General features: G+C 42.1%; 1 protein-coding gene across 1 annotated transcript in view; it reads right to left on the bottom strand.

The window, feature by feature from the left end:
• ADARB2 (adenosine deaminase RNA specific B2 (inactive)) overlaps positions 1–22,737 on the bottom strand; it is a 519,216-nt gene that overhangs the window by 208,187 nt on the left and 288,292 nt on the right. The gene's annotated exons all lie outside the window — the stretch shown is intronic.

Raw genomic sequence — 22,737 nt, 5'->3', positions numbered from 1 at the left:
AATGGGCAACGTCCCCCATCAAAGCCATGGACGTGCCCCTGGCAACAGACTTGGCTCTTAACTTCCATGAGTTTTTAAGCCAAGGTTGGCAGGAGGACGTCAAGTTACATCAAAGGAAATATTTAAAATATATGGAATCCATCAGGCCACAAAGGATATTTCACAGCTTTATGCTTTTCTGATAAAACCTGGAAGACTTAATATAAGGTTGGGAGTTATCAGTGCTCTGAGTCTTTAAATTTATTTACAGAGACAGCTGTGGAATAAGGGCTCATGAGTGAGAGGGAGGCACCGTTAATGCTTTCAGGCCAGACCAGCGGCTCATGCTTGGGAGACTGGGGCTGCAGGTGGGGGCACAGGTGGACCTCAACCCACCTGGACACTCCACTAGAGGGGAAGGTGCAGTGAGAGGCGGCGTCCTTTTACTGAGCTGACAGCGCTGGTCTTGGGGCAGGGAGAGGAGCCCGCAGGTCACAATGTCTTTGGTGACCCCAGCCTGCAGGTCACACGTCCCTTACCTGGGAGCCATCTATTCTGGAAACCATGGATACTTATACATCTGTGCAAAATTGACACAGTGCCTCAGTTATTTGGGGAAGGCTGACCAGTGAACTCTGATACATTGCTGTAACAATGACCACTCATCCGTCAGTGTGGCACCATGCACAGGCTGCATACACCGTGCAGACCGTAGTGACCCACTGAGATTTCAGCCCATGGCACCCAGATATGAAGGGCATTGGCATACCTCCTGTGGCCACACGCAAACTCCGCCTGGGGTCCACCCCGTTGCTCTCCATTCCATTTTGCAGATGGAGCCCGCCGAGTCTCCCTAGAAACAATGGCTTGGATCCTGGGAGCAGCGGCACCCACCTGTCTGGTTCTTATGGCCGAGAGCCCTGCAGCTAGATGTTCTGTGAGCCTGTGTTCCCATTTTATGGAGATTCAGAGAGGCACTTGCCTTGTGCATTTCTCCTGGAGCCTACACCACAGAAGGGGCCCTTGGCCAGCAGTCTCTCTGCTCAGAGTCCCCGAGTCTCCACAGGTGGCCGTGGCCATTGGGTTCCAGCTCAGCTCTCACCCTTGCCACTGCTTTCCCAGCCCTCAGTAAGCTGGAGTCCTGGCCCGGGCCCTTGTTCCAGCTTCGCGCCATTGCTCACACCCTCGGCCCCTCCCTTCCTGGAATCACTCACTGCTCTTCTTTTCCCCTCTAATCTGAGTCCTGTTTACTCCTTAAAACTCAGCTCAACTCCTCTGTCCTCCCTGAGGCATTCTGCAGGCCTCCTAGAAACCCCTCCAGTCTCCTGGCTCCTGAGCACCCGGCCTTGAGCCTGCAGTCACCTTGCCCAGCACTGCTTGGTCCTGGCAGCGTGGCTGCTGTATGTTCATGGTGCTAGGGGGATTCAAAGGTTCTGGGGGAGGCAGGGACTACCCTTTAATTGTCTTTGCTACCTTCCTAGGGCCTAGTGAGTCCCATGCCACTATGTATGCAGTAGGTCCACTATGTATGCAGTAAGACCACTGTGTATGCAGTAAGTCCACTATGTATGCAATAAGACTACTGTGTATGCAGTAAGTCCACTATATGCTGTAAGACCACTATGTATTCAGTAAATCCACTATGTATGCAGCAGGACCACTATGTATGCAGTAAGACCACTATGTATGCAGTAGGTCCACTCTGTATGCAGTAAGATCACTATGTATGCAGTAGGTCCACTATGTATGTAGCAGGTCCACTGTGTATGCAGTAGGTTCAACACGTATGCAGTAAGTCCACTATATGTGCAGTAGGCCCACTATATATGCAGTAAGTCCACCATGTATGCAGTAGGTCCACTATGTATGCAGTAGGTCCAACACATATGCAATAGGTCTACTATGTATGCAGTAGGTCCAACACATATGCAGTAGGTCTATTATGTATGCAGTAGGTCCACTATGTATGCAGCAGGTCTGCAAAGACTTTACTGATTGATCTAAGGAAGGATAGGAGGATAAGAATATTTTTCCTGTGGCTTTGGGAGTAAGAAGCATTTAGGGCTACACACCTGACTATGTCTTGGCTTAATGGACGCTCTGTGGGCCTGCATGAGAGCAAGAATAAAGGCTGAACACCCCTGTGAGAACCACGTCAGAGCCGTGACTCCAAAAGCCATGCAAGATGGCGTGCTCTGAGGCCTCTTCCTTGTGTTTACTGACTTGTGGCAAAGCGCGGATTCTCGTGGATATTTACAAATGACTTGTTTACCACTGGACAGTTGTATTGCTGAGTGGTCTGATTTCCTGGATTATGTCCTAAGAAAGTTGAGGACAGGGCACTGTGACCAGCCCCCCAAAGTGCTCATTTAGTACCCACAGAAGCTTGGTGCTTTGTGTGTCATGATAGTGTGCATCAGGAGATTGCAAAAAAAAGAGAGATAAATAAAAAGTAAAAGGCACAGATGGGGCATGGACAGCTTCTCATTGCTTGTTCCATGTGATGGAACTCAACACATCTGCTCTGCTGCGGAAAAGCATCTTTGCACTAATTTGTTTGTCAGTGTCCATTGAGAGGACGATCTGTCATCCTGTCGCATTTTGGTTGCCCCGAGATGTTTGAAGACAAGGCTAGCCACAAATTGGAACTGTGGCCACTGGGGAGTAAGCGGTGGAAACCACCAGCTGTTCTAAGTAACATCAACTGTGATTTTTTTGTAAAGCTGAAATTTCAACCTAAGGTCTCCAAAAGCATTTAGCAGCTACACACAAAAAAGCTAATCACTGTAACAGAAGAGTGAGGCTCTTCTAACGCACGTCCCGGGTTGTGTGTGTCGAAGCCTTGTTACAGCTGGAAAAACAAGAGAAGGGGGTGGTCAGGATTCAATGAGCCTGGGACCTCTATTTTGCTCCCTGGTATTTTAAGTCTTTCTGGTCAAAGGTAACAAGCATTATCCTGTAATTGGACTAGGGTTTCAGGAACAAGAATTGAGATTTCACTGTGCTACTGCATTTGATTTCCTGATCAAATGCTGCGATCTGGTCATGGCTGTCCTGCCCCATACACCACCGGCTTCTCAGAACACTTTATGCTGAGCGGCACTCATTTATTTGGGTTTTTGTTTCCCTGAATCCATTTTAATCTTCATGGAGCATAGAGACTGTGCTTTGCCCTAGAACACAATTAATGCTCAACAAACGTTACTTTGATTGAATCAATTCAAGTTTGTATCCTTCAAGCAATACCTGAAGTATCTAATCTTTTATACTGAACGTGTTGCTGTACAGGAGTCCAGGGATTTGCTTGCAGACTCCCGGTCCTCTGTCACCAGGCAGGTCTCTGCAGAGCACCACGGTGTGGGAGCCTGAACTCATTCACTCCACTTAGATCTTGTAGAAGATGGTTGGATCTAAGCAGAGCCTTCCATCTACGGCCTCTCAAGTTGCCAACCCATAAAAACCAGCTGTGCTCCTGGCTGAGTGACCCTTCAGTCCCTGCCTTTCTCTGACTTCTCTTCCTTGTCAGCAGGTTAGTTTGTAGCCTGAATTGCAAGATGGAGACTGAGCTGGATCTATTTTAATTGCCATGAAGACATCATGAGCAGGAAGCATGCATGCTGGAATAGATTAGCAAACATTGACTCCTGCCGAAACCACAGCCTTCCAACTGCAACTCAGTGGTCAGAGGAGGATGAGTAAAAGTGGAGGACAGAGAATGACCTGATGTGGAGCTGAGCAGGTGAGGGCTAATCTCACGGAGGGATGTTACTCAAAAATGAGGAAACAGGTTATTTCAGGAGGTTAGAGTTTCCTTCCTCGACTCAGGCAGTCATTCTGAGCATTGGGGCATTTGTCAAAAGGATGTGTTTATGTTTTATGCTTGATCTATAATGACACAACAAAACTCATATAGAGAAGGGGAGTCAAGATCTGATGTGTAAAAGAGTCTGTGGTTTAAAATACGGAGGTATTTTGAGCTCCCTGGTCAGGGGTGAGGCCGAGCAGTGCAGCACACAGATCAGCTCTGCAGCGCCAGCCTCGTTAGGCTGGCTCTCATGATCCTCTAAAATGTACAGTTCTGTTGTCTTCACTGTGTATAAACAGGACAAAGAGAGAACTGCCTTATTCCTGGGCACTGGCCTTTTTAAATGCTTTCTTTTTCTCTTTAAATTTCATGTTCCCTTGTCATTGTTGCTGTAAAACCGAAGACCTCTTCTGCGTGACGATTTGGAGAACTAACACAGTCAGCGTGCACACGGATCATTCTTCAGGTGCAGTTATGACGGAAGGACGGTCCTGTCTCATCCCCATGCCTGTAAGGCCTCAATTCTGCCTCTGTCCCCTGTTGCAGGCTTGGAAGGAAAAGCCTCCGGCTCTGAGTCTGCTGCCCGGTGGAGGTTATTCCATTTGATAAAGTGAGGAGCGTGAATGGACGGAGCTGAGCTTCTAAGACTGGGAAACCAGTGAACCTGCTCGCCACGCTGGGCAAGGGAGCCCAGGGACTGGCCCAGGAGAGGCGGCAAGGCTGTGTGCAGACACTTTGCCCCTGGTTGACTCCTGATGGTGCTTCCTCCAACACTGCTTCCCTTCTCTACCCTGCTTCTCCCATCAGACATGGGGCAGACTCCTAAGAAGGCAGCTTTGAGTTGGACAAAAGACAGTGGGGCCAGGAACCTAAGGCAGCTGTGAAAGAGCTGGAGGACTCCTGTCCCCAAACCCTGCCCATTGGGAAGAGGCCACAGAGCTGTGTCGGCCTCACACTTGGGCAGACTGCTGCAGGCACGTGTGCACTCTGCTGGGATCCAGGGGCCTGATTTTCTAACTTCTCTCTGAGATTGAGTTATAAAATTTAGATCCCCCATAAGTAGACTCATAGAGTCCCAACTGATTTCTGATAAGGGTGGAAAAGGAATTGAATGGAGGACAGGTCACCTTTTTAGAACATGGTGTGGGAGTTTGGGAGTTCTTAGATGTGACACCGAGTACAATTCATAAAAGAGAAAATGCAAACATCGGACCGCATCAGAATTAAAAACTGTTCTGTTCTGCAGAAGGCTCTGTTAAGAAGGTAAGACAAGCTCAAGGTTAAGATAAAGTATTTACAAACCACATACCTGACAAAGGGCTAATATGTAAAAAAATATAAAGAACTCTCAAAACTTTGTAACAAAACTGGCAATACCCCTAGAAATGGGCAAAAGACAAGAAAAGATGTTTCTCTGAAGAGGACATGCAGATGGCAAAGAAGCATATGAAAAGATGTTCAACATCATTAGCCATTAAAGAGATGCAAATTAAAACGACAGTGAGATGTTACCATATACCTGGCAGAATGGCTTGGTTGAAAAGTAGCGACCACACCAAATGCTGGTGAAGATACAGGGAAACTGGATCATTCATATGTTGCTGGTGGGAAAGTAAAATGTTACAGCCACTCTGAAAAATAGTTTGGCAGTTTCTTATAAAAGTAAGCATGCAACTACCACATGACCTGGAGGTCACATTTTTTGGGCATTAATCCTGGAGGAAAGGACATTTTTGTTTGCATAAAAACCTGTACCTGGTTTATAGCAGCTTTATTTGTAATAGCTCCACACTGGAATTCGTCCAGACCAGGTGTGCTCAGTGGTGAATGGTGAAACCCACCAAGGTCACACACCTGCTCACCAAGAAGAGGAAATGAACTATTTGTATACACAACAACTGAGATAAATCTCCTGGGACTCACACTGAATGAAAAAACTCAGTCCCATTTTTTTTTTTTTTTTGAAACAGTGTCTCACTCTGTTGCCCAGGCTGGAGTGTAGTGGTGCAATCTTGCTCTCAGCTCACTGCAACGTCCGCCCCCACCAGGTTCAAGTCATTCTCGTGCCTCAGCCTCCAGAGTAGCTAGGATTACAGGTGTGCACCACCACACCCGGCTAATTTTATTAGTAGATATGAGGTTTCACCATATTGGCCAGGCTGGTCTCAAACTCCTAATCTCAAGAGATCCGCCCACTTCAGCCTCCCAAAGTGCTAAGATTACAGGCATGAGCCACCGCTCCTGGCTCCAAAATGTTTTTATTTCTTTTCTTTTTTTTTTTTTTTGATGGAGTCTCGTTCTATCACCCAGGCTGGAGTGCAGTGGCGTGATCTCGGCTCACTGCAAGCTCCGCCTCCCGGGTTCACGCTATTCTCCCATTCTCCTGCCTCAGCCTCGCAAGTAGCTGGGACTACAGGCCCAGCTAATTTTTTGTATTTTTACAAAAAAAACCCCACCATGCCCAGCTAATTTTTTGTATTTTTAGTAGAGACGGGGTTTCACCGTGTTAGCCAGGATGGTCTCGATCTCCTGACCTCGTGATCCGCCTGCCTTGGCCTCCCAAAGGGCTGGGATTACAGGCATGAGCCACTGCGCCCGGCCTTTTATTCCTTTTATATGACATTTTTGAAGTGACTAAACTATAGAAATGGAGAACAGATTAGTGGTTGTCATGGGTTAGAGATTGGGGGCTGGGGAAGGGAGGGAGGTGGGTGTGCTTACGAAAGGACAACATGGGACCTTGTGGTGACGGGGCGTTCTGTGTTCTTCACAGTGATGGTGGAGGTACAAGCCTACACCTGTGATAAAATTACATAGATTTAAACACATGCACACACACACACACACACATACACACACACACACACGGACAAGGAACCAAGTAAAACAGGAAATCTGAATCAGGTGGGCGGGGGGCACCAGTGTCTATATTCTGGTCTGAATCAGGTGGGCGGGGGGCACCAGTGTCTATATTCTGGTCTGAGTCAGGTGGGTGGGGGACACCAATGTGTATATTCTGGTTGTGGTGATGTGCTCTAGTTTTGCTAGTTGTTATCATGGAGGGAAGCTGGGTACGAGGTATGTGGGCACTTCCATAATGCCTCTTACAATGGCATGTGCGTCCATAAACTTAAAAGTCTAATTAAAAACTGTTAAATGCTTACAGGGTTATATGGGTTTTATGTTTGCATAAATCTCATAATCAAAACCTTAAATCATGATCATGAACTGCAGTGGTACTCCTGGTGTTGTTTTAGCTGATGAAATTTCATTAACCTGCTTTCCGTAGGACAAAACAGTCATTACTCAAAAGTGTACCCAACAACCTGCAAACAACGTAAACTGAAACCTCGGGTGTGGGCCTTTAGTATACAGACGGAAATTCTCATTCTCAACAAGATGACTCTGTAAAGAGAATATGGTAAAATACTAGTCTGTAGATTCAGGCCCAACCCATGTGGATGCTACAGACGTAAACGGAGGACAAAGGTTATTGCTCTGTCTGGTACACACACGAAGACTGTCTTTCCATGAGAAGCAGCCTCTGTGGGCTCTAGGTCTTGCAAGAAGCATTATTCAGCTTCTATATTCTGCTGATATGTTTGCTGAAATGAAGATGCTTTAGATACGAATCCTGCTGGGCTGGTCTGCACCATGCTTACAAAGACAGTCACTTTGCATACCTGACTTTAGGACTCCTACTAAAGATTAGATACAATCTGTCTCTTCCTTACCTTACTGCTTTTTTCTATAACTGCTGTTTTTGCTTTTCCTCTTATGTTTCCCTCCTCTCCTCTCCTTTTTCCTCCCCTGTCTTACTTCTCTCTCCTCCCCTCATCTGCTTTCCTTGTTGCTAGCAAATCCACCCTTAAAGAACAGCTAAGGGAACTTCTCTAAACAGAAATGAAATAATAACAGAAGAAGGCTTGGGGCTTTGAAATGGAAAGAACAATATTGAAATGAGTAAAAATAGTGCTAAGTATCCTTTTCCTCTTGTGGCACTCTTTCTATATAGAGGATACTTAAGACAATTGTATTTAGAAAGTATGGAGTGTAAGCGAACTAAGTGAAAGAAAACTTTCTATGCTTCACTCGAAGTGGCAAGGCACTGATATCAGTAGACCATGGTGTGGTGTAGATGCATACTGAGATAAAAAGAGCAACTGATAAGAAAACTGTAAAAGGCAAATACTAAAACTTTATGAATAAATCAAGGTAGAATCCTTAAGAATGTTCAAATAAGCCACAGTAATATAAAAAGGAAATAAGCAGAATAAGAGGCAGAGGAACAAACAAAACAAACAATAAAATGGAGGATTTAAGCCTTGATATGTCAATAATTATGTTAGTTGTAAATGGCCTACAACATTCATTAAAGACAGAGATTAACTGAATGGATTTTTAAAAAACCCACAAAAACGTGATTCAACAATACGCTGTCTATATAAAGCTCACTTAAATTACAATGACATATGTGGATTGAAATTAAAAGGATGGGAAAAGATATACTGTATAAGTAGTAATTAAGAAATCAGTAGCCAGGTGTGGTGGTGTGTACCTGTAATCCCAGCTACTTGGGAGGCTGAGGCAGGAGAATCACTTGAACCTGGGAGGCAGAGGTTTCAGTGAGCTGAGATCATGCCACTGCACTCCAACCTGGGCAACAGAGGGAGACTCCGTCTCAAAAAAGAAAAAAAATCAGGAGTGTCTATATGAAATTATATAAAGTAGACTCATAGCCGAGAAAATCGCTGAAGGCAAAGAGGGAAATTATATAATGATAAAGGGATCAATTCATTGGGAAGACATAACTATCCTAAATTTAGTGCATATTGCAAACAACAAAACCTCAAAACATATAAAGCAAAAAGTGATAACCTGAAGCGAGAAGTAGGCAAATCAATAGTTACCTTTGGGGCTGTCAACACCCTATTGTCAGTAACTGATGGAACTGCTAGACTAAAAGTCAGCAAGGATATAGAAGACTCGAACAACACCATCAACTAACAAGATCTAATTGACATTTTAGTATATTGTCACAGAATATGTCACAGAATTGCCATCAGCAACAAAGAGTACACATATTTTTCAATTTATTCTGAAACACTCATCAATATATACCATATACTGAGCTACTAAACAAATCTCAACAAATTTAAAATAACAAAAATCATATAGTGTGTTCCTTGACCATAATGGAATTAAACCAGAAATCAATACTAGAAAGACAACAGAAAAGTCTTTAAACATTTGGAAATTAAACAATACACTTCTAAATAATTCATGTTCCAGAGAAAAAAATCTCAAAGGTAATACAAATGCATTGAACCAAATGAAAATGAAAATACAAAAGCTCCAGTGTTAAGATGCAGCTAAAGCAGTAGTGAGAGGGAAATTTATAGCACATTTAGCACTTACACATATTTAGAATTGCTCTCGATGCTTACATTAGAAATGAAGAAAGGTCTCAAATCAATGATGCAAGTTTCTATCTTATAAAACTGTAAAAAACTAGAAAAATAAACCCAAAGCAAGCAGAATTAAAGAAAAAAGATGAGACGAAATCAACGAAATTGAAAACAAGAAAATAGAAAATCAATGAAACAAAACTAGTTCTTCTAAAAAATCTATGGAACTGAAAGACCTCTTGCAAGACTGAGAAAGATACACAAAGAGAGAAACAGAAATCTCCGGTATGGGGAATGAAATAGGGGCTAGTACTACAGAACGTGTCGTTTTTTAAAAGAATAAGGGAATACTATGAACAATTTTAAGTTCACAAATTCCACACTTAGAAGAAATGGCTTGTAGAAAACCATAAACTACAAAAACTCAGCCAAGATGGAATAGCTAACCTGAATAGTCTTATAACCATGAAGTGAACTCACACTTTAAAATCTCCCAGGAAAGAAATATTCAGGCTCAGCTCCCCACCACACTTCAGATTAGGTCAGGCACCCACTTCTGCTTTAGTTCCTGTTCTTTTCCTTCGCACCACGCATCACAGTTCATAATAACATATTAATATGATTATCTTATTAAGCCCCCTCCCAGAATCCTATAAATTCCACGACTATGTTACTTGTTTTAACGTGAAAATGCAGAGATAGTAACTAAATGAATAAATGAATGAAAGATATCTTTGCATGATAGAAACATAGCTCTCAGGGTGTCTTCTTTAACTTGTGATATATTGAGAAATTGCCCTAGAATATCAAGATGGAATTTGTTTAGGTTGGCAATGTCTTCATCGTTGACAAATATTAGCTCATGAGGTCAGTCAAGGGCTGGCTGGCTAGAGGAAAAAGTAAATAGAGGTATAAAGGAAGCACAGTCCCCTAATTCTCTAAAGTTTTACACAATAGAGTTTGTCTTCCATTTCCTGAAGTCTTAGCCAGTGACTGTGACCTTTACCTTTTTACTTTTGCTAGCAATATTTTTTCATGAGGGTATTTTAATCTAGGATGCATGTTCACTCATCTAAGTGAAAAGTCCCAAGTCGAGAAGTTCCAAATCTCTTTAATGGAGGTTGCAATTATGACTTATTTCCTTTGTCTGGGAACATAACCTTGCTGTCTGGCTGTGGTACAGATCGCCATTCAATATGCTTATATGAGTGTGCTTAATATGAATATGCTTATTCAAAGAATCAATGCAAAGGTCCCCAGAGTTCCACTTTCTCTTTTGCTTTGCATTGTTATTGATTATTGTCCTTCGGGAGATGGTCACCTTGGGCAGGGAAGGCTGGGGCTGACCAGGCATCCCCCAAGGGCAAGGGTGGTTCTGTTCAGCTGGAAGCCAGAATCTCACACAGCCATAGCTTCTTCCTAAATATCTCCTGAACAATGAATAAGTGGTTCAATGGGTCCTCAGTTTTAAAGGAGATCCCAGGTGAAGATGAACCTGGCTGATATACATCCTTAAAAAGAAAAAACTAAGAAGCCAAAAAAATCTCCCATTTTCTAAAAAATTCCTGGTCTGGAAAGAATTCAAGCCATTTCAACTCTGAGGTAAGCTTTGGGAATGGAATTATCATCATCAAAGAGAAAAAGAAGTTAAGAGAATAAGAAGAGGAGTCATGCAAGGAAAGGTGAAGCTTGAGAAAGAACACGGTGGGATAGCCAGGACCCCAGTATTCTCTGAATTGTGGCAGCCGGTGTGAAATTAGGGCTGCGGTCTCTTGTGTGAACCCAGGACGTCTTGCAGGCACGGAAGTGCTGCACTGGCCAATGTCATTCTCACTGCCCCACGAGCCTGCAGGGAGGACGTATGGTTTGCTGTGTGACTGATTTTAAAGTGATCTCAGGGAAGAAGAGGAAGAGGCAGAGAGTATTGCCACCAGGGAAGTGGATTAAAACATGGGGATCAGCTGCTGCATGAAAGTCTCCTGTAATCCTTATCACCTCCTTACAAAAGGAATGAATCCGGCTTCCCAGATGTGGACGTTCAGGTGGTGAGGTTGTTGGTGGTGAGATTGTCGTTTAGCCAAGATCACATCCATAGATGACTGAGGGGTGGAGCAGGGATTCAAACCCACTTTGTCCAACCCTGAGCCTGAGTGTCTCTCCCAGGACCACCTCCTACCACCCCTGAGTTGGGATGAGGACTGCTGCCCTGCCCCACTGACAGGAAATTGTGGGAGAAGGAGAATACAGAAAGTTGGAAATACAATGCAAAGATAATTTAAAGGAACAGGAGCAAGAGGTTCTATTTATGTGTATACAATCTCTGAAAAACTTAAATGATTCCTTCAGAAATGTAATAATTTTGTAAATGCAGGTCTAAAATGAACCACAATTTCAGCTAAGATACATCTCGGTTGGACACTGGTGACATTACCATTATACTGTTGACTATAAATGTGACTGAATGAATAATTATGGTATCATTTGATGAGTTGGTGCATATTGAACACATACTATAGAACAATGTGTCTATTTTAATGTTTAGGTACTGATCTTTTTTTGTAATCAGAAATAAAACAATTACGTTTTCAAGTATATGTTAAATAAAGGGTTCGAGTTTTGGGTGGAGCTGTTAGATTCAGAGTAGGCTGATAAGGAGAGATTTAAAATGACATAAAGAGGTGATGTACACAGAGGCCGGTGTGAGAGATTCCACATTAACTGTAATTTGAAAATGTTTTGCCTCTCTCCGCTTTTCATGTTTTCAACGGATATGTCTAGCCCTCGCTCTCTGAGGCCTGCTGTCTTTGTGTCAGGTTTCGGCTCCCACTGGGGCCTCAGATGTGAGGGTGTGGCAGGCCAGGCCTCACGAACACGGGCCTCCAGAACAACTGTCTCACTGTTGACTGAATGTTGAAATTCAATATTAAAAGCCAGTGCCCTTGTACAAATGCTGGGATGGAACAAAAGCCCACCAAGAGTTTTGCCCAGGCCTTTCCTGGGTCTTAAAGCATGACAGAGTAACGAAGGAATTCTTAACAGGACCCATTCGGAATTAAACAAGTTTTACTGGGGTCTGAGGAAACTCCCCAAACCTCCATGATTTAGCAGGAGACAAGATAAGGGTAATCTCCCCAGAACCTGGACCCATTTAGAGTAAGTAAATGTACTGAGGCTCGGGAGGAAGGTCTTCAGGACTCAGACCTTAGTTATAGATGAGAAGAAGTTCATCACTTATGTCTTCAGATGAATGCACACTTACACGCAGACATAGAGCTTAGAAGGCAAATAAGCTTCGGAAAACGCTGTAATTTTGAGTTGGTCTGGCGATATTTTCCGCTCCTTCTCCCTGTAACCAGTAATGGAAATAAACTCTCTTCCTCCTCAGTTCATCTGCATCTCGTTATTGGGCAGAGAAATTGCAGCCCGGCCCTCAGTTCGGTCCAGGAACAAGGGGACGCGGGCTCAGTTTCCTTGTGGGGAGATTCAGATCCTCAAAAAATTAAAGCACAGCACGGGCCTGGGTCCCCTGGGAGGCCATGGAGCACGAGGGAGGACACAGCACCCGCCCTGGCCCCAGGCCGACTGTGCCTCCAACGAGAGGTGTTCCCAGGCTGCGGGATGCCCAGGTTAGGGGGAAGGTGGGGCGGCTGGTGCCGGGTGAGGGGCTGGGAGCAGGTGAACGGCGGGAGCTCCGACAGGTGCTGGTGAGAGCAGAGCGGGGCTCAGGACTGCTTCCAAGCCCATGCTTTTGTATAAAAAGAACTCAAGGAAGGGTTTGAAGCTTTCCTCCCCTCAGTGTTACTCCTGGTGGAGAAAGCTTGTTAAAGGTGATCGAATCTCTGCTGCGGTGAAAGCCAGGACCATTAACTCAGGGGGCCTGTGTTCCTTCCGCTTGAGGGCAGAACCTTCGCTGCCCCGGGCTGAGCCTCCCTCTGCACCATCCTGCAGTGTCCTCTCCTCATCCAAACTGTGGCCGCCCTGCCAGGCCCCTCCTTCTCCTCCCACTTCCTGGGCGAGACTTCAGAGTTGACAGCATCGTTCCAAAGCCTGCGCGGGAGAATTTAAATTCGGGTCTGCCGGCGTCCAGCACGGGTCCTGTCCTGTCCTTGGCTGCCACCGGCTCCCTGCTGGTCACCCCAGCTGGCAACGTGAGCTGAAAGGACGTGGCCTTGGGGAAGGTTTTAGTCCACATGTCACTCATAATATGACATTCAGCAAAATGTGTAAAAACGTTTCAAAGGGAAAAAGATTTTATAGAAAGGGATGGGTAACCTTTATGATATAATTGCTTTGCTAGAGCCTGTTGCTTATGACAGCACCACCTTTCTGTTCCTGACAATGTCTGTCTTATTAACTAAACAAATATTAGCTGAATTGAATGAAATTATGTACAAACTAGAGAAGTCGGGAGGATGTTTGAGGTGCGAGCCCCCGTCATCACCTTTTGTAATATAACTTCATCTTGTAATGGAAGCGGCTCTTGCAAGGCTGTGTGTGTATGTGGTGTGTGTGTGCATGTGCGTGTGTGCACGCGTGTGGGTGTACGATGAACACCTCTATTTAAATAGAGCAGCTCTTCAGAAGCTACTTGGATTGATCTGTTAATTTTCCAGAATTTTACAATATGGGGAATCATCACAAGGGAAACCTATACTATCCTAGCAGCTACTTTTTAAAAATTCTTTTTGTAATTCGTCCAGGTCTCTTTTTGTTTTAAAGAAAGTCTTCACTGATTTTTAGCGATCACACTTACTTCTTGTGAGCAAAAGCCACGAATGTCTGCAGTTTCAAAGGTAATTATGCCTGGCTTCCCATCCAGCAGCTACTCTGATATTCCAAAATAATAATATTAATGTTACCATTGGAACTGGGTTATTCTTCATACAATACTTTGTAGTATTGTAAACATCTTTATAATAGTAAAAAGGCATTTATATTATGAACACTTAATTTTTGTTTTCTAAAATTTCCCACCTCTTAAAGTTTTTAGGAAAGAGAACATTAAAAGATGTTAATGCACACACAGGTAGCACACAGGTACATCTAAATTTCCCTTGGGGAGAAGCTACCTTAACTGCCATTTCAAGTTTTATATTTTTGCTTTAAACGAGTGATTTCATTTAAATAAAAAAGTCTTATTTTCTGTGATGAAAATTCAGCTGTTCCTGGTAACCCTGAAGCATCTTGATTTATTATTGACCATATCCTCTTTTAAGGAGAATATTCTTCTCAAAGACATTATGCAGGAATTCTTATATTTCTTACTGTTTGGCATTTTCTATTAATCTCACCACATCTGTATTCATGCTCTTTGGATAAAAAACTCAGAAAAGTATAGTAGTTACATATTTGGATAAATATAATTGCAAGAATCAACACATTCTGTTCACCTGAAGGAGCCTAATGTATGCTGTTAGTTGCCTTAAGGAACTCTTAGAAATTTAAAAAGCATTTTCAATAGGGCAAAGGTTTTCTTCAGTGCTTTAGTTAAAAATGTACAAACTTCATTAAAATAAACTTTAGAAATTGTTTTTGTGAAAGATGTAAATGGGAAAAAACATTTTATATGAATTTGTCTTCCAAAAATAATTTGATGTATATATATACACATATATATACACACACACATGCACATACATATATGTAGCTAACTTTCCATATGTATTTATGTATATATTTGGATGAATGTAAACTTAGTTGCAGCTTATTATATAGTTTCCGTCTATGTATAGTTGCAATTCATACATACTTATAGTACATATCCATAGAGTCACAGGACACACATACTTATGGTACAAAGACTAAGAAGCGACTCCAGCCAGGACGCTTACAGCAGACATGCAGCCATGGGTTTATTAGGAGCCCGAGTCAAGTCTCTTCTTTGCACAGCAGTTGCGTGCCTGGCTCTGGGCTCATCTAAAAGGCATTTCTTGCCTTAAGACAGCTGAATGACTCACCTGAGCCGATTGGGAAATTACTGATGGCAAGAAATATGGGAAGAAGGGAGTGATCCGAGTGCATCTGAGCCCTGATGAGGATCCTGGCCTTGGAAGGGTGGCCTGGGCAGGAGTGGGGTTTGGTCAGTGATAGTGGGTCCTGTGGGGAAGGAAGCCAGCGTTTCAGGCTGTAGTGAAGCTTCTTTGGAGGTGAAAAGTGTCATGGAATGTTCAGGAAACAGTAAAACTTAAAATGGGCCAAGGATGGGACGCGTGGGGCAGATGGAATAAACAGGAGCAGAAGTCATTCCAGTTACGCTGAGTAGCTCTGCTATCTTTAATCTCTAACTTGAGGCTCCCCACCTGAGGTCTCACTTCTTAGGAACATTATCCCAGCTGGCGTGACCCCGTTTACTCATGAGAACGGCTTCGTCCCCTTCCCTTCCTGCCACCTCTCACTTCCTCCTCTCCACTGGGCAGAGTCGCTGAAGCAGGGTGGGCAGCCGAAGGCCTTGCAGAACACCAGCTCTGGCCTTGGGAGTGAGACGCACCTTCCCTCTCCTCAGTGGAGGGAGCAGGTCCTTCACGATGGGGCTCCTGAGTCTCCCCCAGGACGGAGGGAGGCCCTTCACGATGGGGCTTCTGAGTCTCTGCTGCACATTAGCTCTGACAAGCTGAGCAGCACCTGGGCTCGGTGACAACCTGGATTCCAAACCGAACATGGCCACTGATGAGCTAGGTGACCGTGGGACAGTCATTGTGATCCTCATGGTGTGAACCGTGTCTAATATTAAATCTAATATTATATCTCCAGTCCTCAATATTCCACACCCTTGCTACAACTGCCTTTTTTTTTTTTTTTTTTGGTACCATCTTTAAAACTGGAAGCCCCTGGCTCAGAGATTGCTTTTTGGAGCCAGAGCCCACAACATACCTCCACATCGTGACACAATTTCAATGTCATGATAATGAATGACACCAGCTACACATAATATTTTCAATTTTAATTCTTAGTTTTTCACAACCTAATTTATTTGTTGCCTGTCCTGGGGGCAGCTCTGTACTGGTTTCCTGAAAAATGTCTGAATTCTAACGTAAATTAATCAAGATCGTGCAACACTCTGGTCAAAGGTAAGTTATGAGCCAAGTATTAATTGTAAAGTGGATCCTAATGTGTTTCCAAAGTCCAACAGAAGAAATGCATGAAATTGTCAGGAGATGAAACCGTTTTAAATCATGAAATGGGGTCCTCAGGAGAACATGAGCACAAACTTCAGGTGAGTTTTACAGCCGCTTTTGTGCCTTAGCTAAGGTGCCACAGACATGACAATGAAAACTCATGTGTTCAAGCCTCACTCCAGCCTTTGCCAGACCTAGAGGAATGAATAGCTAGCACACTGCAGGATATTTTGTGATTTTACTTTATAGGTTCAATGGTGGACCAGTTTCTCAGCTCTCTTGGTAGTGTCAGCTGAATCATTTCCCTAAGTAGGACTGTCAAGTAGACCAGATGTCAGCTTTTGCATCTGTGCAGTAGACGACTAGTTTCACTTGCTGTTGGGTAGTTAATAACATCTGCCTCCTGAATTGCCTCCCATTATGCATTTAGAGAAGAATATCCTAGATTCCTTGGGAAAAAAACAGAAAAAGAATATTTCTAGCAAAATCTTTTACTTCCAACTTGTCTAAAAAAATTGTTTTTTGGAAAAGCAATATTCCTCTCTGCCATTTTTATTGTTTTTTGCTTCAGATGCACTGTTTTTAACATAAGCTTTCTAACATCTGAAAGAAAGAAGAGTTAGTGTGGTTAATCTCTCAGAATAAAGAGGCAACTTCTCAGAGGAAAGAAGATTTGATGCAGAAAACCCATTGTTTACATATGATTCTTACTTTTGGAAGACACTCAATAATAAATAATAACAGTTAAAGATAATTTCCAAGTCCTTTAGACATATTATCTCATTAACTCACATTCAATCCTTCCTATGAAGTTGGTATTACTCTTCACTTACACAAAATCACACAGGAAGTAAATCAATCATTTTGATTTATTCTCATAACATATTTATCTTTTTTCTGTTACAATCTATCAATGTTGTAATAATTAAAAGAAATTTTAACATTTGTTGGAATGTTGATGGTTCCAGTGCTTAATAATACATAGAATCTTCTTTAATTTTCAAAATTGACACTGATAATAAGATATTCATCTCTATATTTTACACAGATGAGGGAATTGAGCCTAGAGAAATTAAGAAACTTGTGCTAATTCTGTTATTCTGAATTCTCATCTTATACTGTGGAAATAAATATTCATTCGATTTTATATTGCAAGTCAATTCCCAAGTACATGTGTGGATGTTCAACACCCTGGTCCCAATTAACAATGAAAAAACAAGACAAAACCCAATTCAGTTTCAGTGTGGTTTTTAACCAATGCATGCTAAAACATCCTGGAAATAGGATCTTTCTCTAACTTGCCCGTAACTATAAAGTTAAATGCCCCATGGGGTATATTAGGCTAATAAAATTTAAGCAATATAACTGTATAAGATCTGGATTATTCAAAATTTCTGCAACAGCTTATCTCCTTATTACCCGGATCCAACAAATACTTTCCCTTTTTCCAAGAACCCCTTCTGGGGAAGACCAGAAGACAGTTCAGATTTCCCTCCTGGCTAGGTGAGGTTTCCTCATGTCTTTGTCAAATTTCTCCCCGGTTAGGTCTCCTCTGTGCCCCCGTCACTAAGCATCACCCTGTGGAATTCATGTTTTCACATTTTAATCTACATTTTAAGCTTTCTGTGTGTTAGCATGTGTTAATGTTTCATGTTTTCAGTGTGGAGCTCAAACCACAGGCCTGTTAGAGACGGCCATGCTGTGCTTGAAGCTGAATTGAAAAACAAAAACATATACAAAATAGAAAACCAGACATTTTCACTTAATAGCTACTCTCTCGGTTCAAATAATGACAGAGTTATTCCAGGCTCACCCCGGTGCTACCCCGACAATAAACATTCTTATAAAATGAAGAGACCAGCAGCCGTACTCTTGAGAGTGAGACACTGTTCTTATGAAATTAAATGAAAAGATCAATAAGAACCTGGCTATCTGTTATACTGTATATGGTAAAAGCACAGAAAATAGAAAAGTTCAGTTTAACACTTTGCTGTTTTGGTTTCTTTTTCCTGGAAAACTTGGGAGAGAAACAGAGAATTCTGACATAGTATAAAATAAACAGACCAAGAGATGCTCGAGGGGTATGACCACCTGAGCTGAATGGACAAGAGGAAAAGCAAACACAAGGAAGATGGGGAAATGCAACGAGCCAGTCTGAAAAGGGAGTTGACTGTATTCAAACTAAGATAGAAAACAGTAAAGTAAACGAGATGGGATAAGAAGAGCAAAGAGGGATGAAAACTACTCTAGCACAAAATTGAAATAACACCTATAATGGGTTGGGAAGGCCTGGAGAGAAGTAAATGAATAAAAACAAACAACTGAAGCTTCTAGGACAAGACCAAGTACAAAGTGATTTAATTTTTTCCTCTAAGTAGGTATCGGCCAAAGGGGAAAAACACCCACATCCAAAGCTTATTTTTCTGTCCTCTGCTTGGAAGTCATTTTTGCTTAGGAGAGCTTCTGCCCCGTTTCATGTGGGAGAATGTGAGAAACCTGGAACCCGCATCTGGTTCACGCTGAAGACTTTTCTTTGCCATTTATGTTTCCTCAAAACTAACTGTCTTCAGTTTCCTTTCCTATTATGCAGGCTAATTAATTCTTTAATGTAAATAATATATTCCATTTGTTAAATATTACACAGTTTTTGGCCTGCCATACGCAACAACTTACTTGATTCCCCTTGCAAATTGAATTAGTATTTGTATTTAACCATGTCCTTCAGTTTTCAAGTTCTTCAGCTCTCTATTGAAGGAATCGCCTCTGTGTGTGGGACCAGAGGGCAATGAAAAACTCAACACCTGTCAAGTCACCATTTTAATGTCTTAAGACTATTAAGACATTAATAGAAACCTCCCTTTTTCAGATATCAGTATGAGTTTAGCTGATTTCACAGCTAATTCCTAATAGCTTGGACTTAAGTGAGAATAAAAGGTTCAAGAGTAAAACTTGATTAAATGAGAGTTATCTAAGAATATTGAGAAAGTCATTGCAAGAGATGATAAAAACTAAATGAAAGGAAGACTCGAAGTCAGTGGATTATCTTTTTCTGGAGAGTATTAGAAAAAAATGGAAGGTAAAGAAATGTTTCCGTGTTCAGCATGGTGGAGTAGAAATCTACCACTACTGCAGGTTAACACAAGTGCTATTCACCCATCTATCTGTGCCAGTTTTCTTATTTTTTAAAGGAATTTTTTTTCATCTCTCTTACAGTATTCTCGTGACGGTTACAACGTTCATGTATGTGAGTTCACCTATTATAGTGCTTGGTTCACAGTGGACTTTGAAAAGTTTTGCTTTCTTGTGAACATATTCAACCATTTCTCACTTATTGATATCCCTTCCACAGTGCCTGACTTAGACCCTGGGAGGGTTGATGGCTTCAGAGGGTTTTGACTTATGCAACTGTCAAGCGTTTATTTCCTTCCTCTCCTTAATTGAATTATAGCACTTGGTTTCTTGAAGCTCATGACTTCATTTAGGAAATAGTTGAAAATTGATTATTTCATCACTTAATTATAGAACATGAATGGAACTTCTTAGTTAATTAAAGCTGTGGATGAGAATTTAATTTTAACTTTATATGCCAGACCTACCCAAAGCATCTTAAAAATGAGGATTTAATTAGGAGCCTTTGGATGCACAGGTCAGTGGGATACCACCTAGAGCAAGACGTGGAACGACTTGGAGCAGCGTAGCCGGAAGCGCTTCATAACAGAAGCTTGGAGCGGTGTAGCCGGAAGCGCTTCATGACAGAAGCTTGGAGCGGCGTAGCCGGAAGCGCTTCATAACAGAAGCTTGGAGCGGCGTAGCTGGAAGCGCTTCATAACAGAAGCTTGGAGAGCAGGACACAGCTTCTGGCTCCACAGGTATCTGAGATTATCCTGGCAACATTATTTAACCTCTTTAGGTTTCAGTTTTCTCATCTGTAAAATGGGATTTTTATATCTCTTTCCAAATATATGGTAAGGATCAAGTTATTTTCCCCTGTGGCTCATGGTAGGTAACAACCCACCTGGCTCTCAGGTGTGGGGAGAAAGGAGATGGTTGTTAAGGATGTCCCTGTAATTCCACCAGGCAGAACAAAACGGGAAGAGAGTACAGAAGTCCAGCCATACAGCTTCTGCATTTTTGAGTGAAGACAGATCATATATAATTTTTTTGTTTTTGTTTGTTTTGTGTGGTTGTTTCTTTTTAAAATGTGATTGCAGCCTCAGGGGTACATGTGCAGGTTTGTTATACAGGTAAACTTGTGTCACAGGGGTTTGTTGTACAGATTGTAATGGCACCAGGTAGTAAGTGTAGCACCCGATCTGTAGTTTTTTTTATCATCTCCATCCTCCTTTCACCTCCATCTTCAGGTAGGTCCTGGTGTCTATTTTTTCCTTCTTCACGTCTCTGTGTTTTCATCATTTAGCTCCCGCTTATAAGTGAGAACATGTGGTATTTGGTTTCCTGTTGCTGTGTTAGTTTGCTTAGGATCATGGCCTCCAGCGTCACACACATTGCTGCAAAAGACACGATCTTTTTCTTTTTTATAGCTGCATAGTATTCCATGGCATATATGAAGCACATTTTCTGTGTCCAGTCTACCACTGATGGGCATTCAGGTTGATTCCATGTATTTGCTATTGTGAATAGTGCTGCAACGAACATATGCGTGCATGTGTCTTTATGGTATTGAAAAATAGTATTACAAGTCTATAGACTAAATTGATGTTCTTTAGTTATCAAAGGAGAAGGATAATTATATTCTTGGTGGTGTTTGATTTGCATAATACAGATGTTTGAAACAAACATGTTAGTGGTGTTGGAAAACATGTAAGACAATGTCTCTGAAGAGGTGAGGGGGAGATTAGGTTTTGGGCTGACAGACTCTCTCTATCTCCATGAAACAAATGTGAATGAGACACAGGATATGGCTCCCTTTGATTTCAAGTTAGTATTACAGTCCAGCAGTGATAGGTCGACAAAGGAAAGCTGTTGATTTAGACCAAGCACGGTTTCCTTTCTAAGGCCCTATAAGGCACAGAGTTCCTGCTTAGCTGCTGGACTGAGGGAAATGTACATGTCTGGCCCAACCAGTCTTTCTAGTTTCAGTCTGCAGGAAATAAAGATGTTAACATAAGAAGTTATGTGAGGTTGGCTTATCCATGCACCCTATCACCATGCAAGTGATCTGTGAAAACTTTCATAAGAAAACACCTGAGAGAAGTGTGGGTAAGATGAAAATGGGGTCATAGTTTATGTGTTGAAGCAAAAGTTCAGCTCATTAAGATGGCATAGCTGTAGTAGTCATGAAATTGATGTGTGGAAAACAGGTTGGAACAGCAATGAACTTAGGTAGGTTCTAGATAATTTTAATATTATTCTTGGTAATTTGCTGAACCTTGTTTACCTTCCTATATTAAAAAAGAGAATATATTAGAAAATAAGAATAAACATAGAAGAATAGACTAATGAAACAACAAAGAGGGCCCAGAAATAAATGCATACAGGTGCATTCTAAATTAGTGGGGAAATATTGGCTGTTAAATAAGCTCTAGAAAAAAACTTGTTATCGATATGGGAAATTAAAACTGATTTTCTACTTCCCACCAAATATAAAAATCAATTTCAAAAGGACAAAATACTTAAAATTAAAATAAAAGCAATACAAATTTTAAGAGACTTTAAAATGTCTATAATGTTTAAGAAAGAATCAAAAGAAGAAAAGTGGTGAAAAGAAAATTTGATAAATTTGACCTCATCAAAACTAAGGATCTACATGATAAGGTAAAGAGAGAATATAAATGAAAATATAAGTAAAGCTACAAGCTGGAAATAGTATTTTAAAATGTACACAACTGACAAAAAATACTATCCACAATATGCAATAAAAAAGAAAAACAACCTAGTTAAAAATGGGTAAAAACATGGACAGGCATTTTATGTAAAAATAAAAAAGTAAATAAATCAATGACAAGATTCACAAAATCATGAGGCATCAATGAAATGCAAAATGAAATATAATGAGATACGAAACCTTCTGACGACCCAGTTGGAGTAGGTCCCTGAGGGATGGTAGATAAATAAGGTGAGCCCTGTGATTACCTCAGCTTACTTCCCTGAGATGGTTTCTAGGTGGCTACACAGGGAGATGAACTGAAGCAGAACCTAGCAAGCTCCCTAGCTGAAAAGATTAGGCTCAAAAATCCAGGGAGGCTCAGACAGCTGGGGTTTACAGGAGAGTGTACCCAAGAGAGAAGTACACAGAGAGACCCCCAGAGATCCAGTGCGAGTCCCCTGGAGGAATCAGCAGGCTACTTATCACAGGTGGGAGGAAACTACACCAGGTTGGGGAAAGAACCACCAATCACTAAGGAAAGTAATGCTAAGCTTTCACACAGGGCTGGAAATAGCACCTGTTTCCACCAGCAGCTGGAAAACC

The sequence above is a fragment of the Rhinopithecus roxellana genome, chromosome 11 (genome assembly GCF_007565055.1).
Source record: "Rhinopithecus roxellana isolate Shanxi Qingling chromosome 11, ASM756505v1, whole genome shotgun sequence".
In the NCBI taxonomy this organism is placed as follows: Eukaryota; Metazoa; Chordata; class Mammalia; order Primates; family Cercopithecidae; genus Rhinopithecus; species Rhinopithecus roxellana.
The sequence above is the reverse complement of the archived record's forward strand: the minus strand, read 5'-3'. Positions and strand labels throughout refer to the sequence as shown.